The sequence below is a fragment of the Gossypium hirsutum genome, unplaced genomic scaffold, assembly GCF_007990345.1.
Source record: "Gossypium hirsutum isolate 1008001.06 unplaced genomic scaffold, Gossypium_hirsutum_v2.1 scaffold_482, whole genome shotgun sequence".
Classification (NCBI taxonomy): domain Eukaryota; kingdom Viridiplantae; phylum Streptophyta; class Magnoliopsida; order Malvales; family Malvaceae; genus Gossypium; species Gossypium hirsutum.
Genome location: NW_024403054.1, coordinates 2,144 through 4,942, shown reverse-complemented (window position 1 = coordinate 4,942; position 2,799 = coordinate 2,144). Strand labels below are relative to the sequence as shown.

The 2,799-nt window shown below is 33.7% G+C and overlaps 1 non-coding gene across 1 annotated transcript; it reads left to right on the top strand.

The window, feature by feature from the left end:
- Window positions 1–325: 325 nt before the first annotated feature.
- On the top strand, window positions 326–432 carry LOC121226836 (small nucleolar RNA R71). The gene has a single exon (XR_005924525.1). It is a non-coding gene; the product is annotated as a small nucleolar RNA R71 (small nucleolar RNA).
- The last annotated feature ends 2,367 nt before the right edge of the window (window positions 433–2,799 follow it).

The following is a 2,799-nucleotide window of genomic DNA, read 5'->3' as shown; positions in this document are numbered from 1 at the left end:
AATATTCTCGAACTGGTTCAGCTTCTGACCTGACAGATTACCATTGAAACCACTAACAATTATGTTTTTAAGCATAGAAGACATAGAGGATACTTGGGCTGCCAAAGAAGCAAGTGTGTCCGCTTCATGTACCTCTGCTCCTCATCTTTTTGAGGCTATTCGGTTGGTTGGCCACTGATAGTTATTGTTGGAAATTCTTTCAATAATCTCGTAATCATCGTTATAAGACTTAGAAAGAAGGGCTCCATTTGCCGAAACATCCACCATCATTCTAGTATGAATATTGAGACCAATATAGAAAGTTTAGATTTGAACGTAGCAAGGAATGCCATGATGAGGGCACTTTCATATTAACTCATTAAACTGCTCCCATGCCTCATATAAAGATTCTTCATCAAGTTGCTAAAAGGAAATGATTTCATTTTGGATCCTGCGGTTAAAGATGGAGGGAAATATTTCATTAAGAAACGTTCAACCAACTCTTGGCATGTAGTTATGGAATCGAACGGTAGGGAGTTCAACCATGCTTGTGCTCTATCTCTTAAGGAGTATGGAAATAATCTCAGTCTCAAGGCATCCTCAGTCACCCCGACAAGTTTAAATAAGTCACTCACTTCCATGAATAGCCGAAGATGAAGATGTGGATCTTCAGTAGTAATCCCACTAAATTGACACATATTTTGCAACATTTGGAACATGATCGGCTTCAGCTCAAATTGTTATGCCTCGATTTCGGGTCTCCTAATACTCGGATTGAGCTGTGCAATAGAGGAATGGCATATTGTTGAATGGCACAGTTTCTATCATCGACAATATTAATCGGATTATGAGTATTATAAGCGAATATTCCTCTTGGATTTTGGTTTGGATTTTCAAAAAACATATATGCAGTCCTTCTTTGGTTCGCTTGTTTTCTCCTTTGTCAGAAAGTTCTTTCATTTTGGGTCTATGGGGAGTAAGTCAATAATTTGATCAATACTCAAAAACACCTTAAACAAATATAAAAAAATGGAATTAAAATTTAACAAAAAAAATAGACCAAAATGCAAAAAAACAATTTCACAATTTAAAACAGTCCCGTCAACGGCACCAAAACTTGAACGACAGAAATGTGCAAGTGTACACAATCGCAACAAGTAATAAAGTGAGTAAATGTCAAGTTATTGTACCCACAGGTACTGTGAAAAGAATTATTTATGAATGCAATTTTAAGATCACTTTGGTGAAGAAAAATATTTTGATTTGAGGAGGTGATTAAAAACTAGGATTTTAACTAATTAAAATAAAATAAATAAATAAAAGTTCCAATGAACTATTTCAAAGATGATTTTAATCAAGATGACATAATTGTGCTAGATTAATTACATTTCTTAACTTAGAATTATTAAACTAATGTTCATGTCGTTACGAATAAATTTACGGGAACTCGGTAATTTGCTGACTTATGAACATACTTACCTACCAAAATCCATTTATCTCTTGACTATATCTCTATGTCAATTCAACCGATTAAACAAGTTTTATTAAGAAAATGTATTAATGCACATACATACTTATGAAATTAAAATAATCTCTTGTACATATCTCTATGCCAATTCAAACAATTAATTCAATCTCATAAGCACATAAAAGATTACGTGAGGTAACAATGTATTTCTACCTTCAAACAATTTAATCACAATAATCTTGCAAGTTATGCAAGGCTAATGTATCGTTAGATACCGTTGCTAATTTAACCCTCAACTACCTTAGATGATTAAACATGCACTGATTAAGTATTGTGTCAATTAATTACAATTTCAATCCGTTTAAATAATTAATTCATTAGTTACCTTACAATTGTAATGCAAGAATAACCTAGTTATGGTTTTACTTAATCAAACATCTTACCGAGGCATATAACACACACAAACACAATTTTAATAACTCAATTAAAAGAAATGCAATCAACCTAGCACAAATAATTTAATTCATATTAATTAATTAAACATATCAACATCACCAATATTCATAGACATATTCATAACAACAACAATAAAATTAAAAGGATAAGGAACAAGAATCAAATCCGGTGTTTCTCCGAGGCTTGACTAGTTTGCTTCGCTCCTCCTTCTCCGCTTGTTCTTGTTGAACCGTGGCTTCCACGAACACTTTGCTGCTCCAAATGGTGTTGAATGAATTTCTTGCAAGGGGTGAAACTGGCAAGGGAATGGGGAAGAAAATAAAGAACAACGAAGAGGGAAAAGTGAGAGAGAAGTGAAGAAATGAATGGTTTATAGATGTGTTTTGAAGTGAGAAGCCAAAGGGGTATTTATAGGTTGAGAAGGCTGCTAAAATAGCCAAAATCAGTAGCCAAAGTCTCCCCATGGCCGGCCACACATGTGGCATGTTTGAAGATTTCAAACATGTTATTTTAGGTAGGGGCAAATCTTGAAAAGGCATGAATAGTAGAGGGGTTTGAATGCAATTATAGGAGTCTTCAAGGGCCATTTTGGAAGCCAAATAATCAGCCAAACAAGCTGATTATCAGAATGTGGGATGATTTTGGGCTGCCCAGTGCTCAGTTGGATCGATTTTCTCGTTCAACTCAACTGGGCCACTTTTATAATTAATTAATTAATAATTTATTTAACCCAAAATAAATTGGATTAACTTTTAAAATTAATTATATTATGAATTAATATTCATAATTTGATATTGTCTTCAGCTGAAAAATTAATTTGCCTCGATGCTTCAAAAATCACTTCTCGATTTTATGCTTCTAACAGTGTTTATCGAGCCATTTTCGCCCTATGTGAA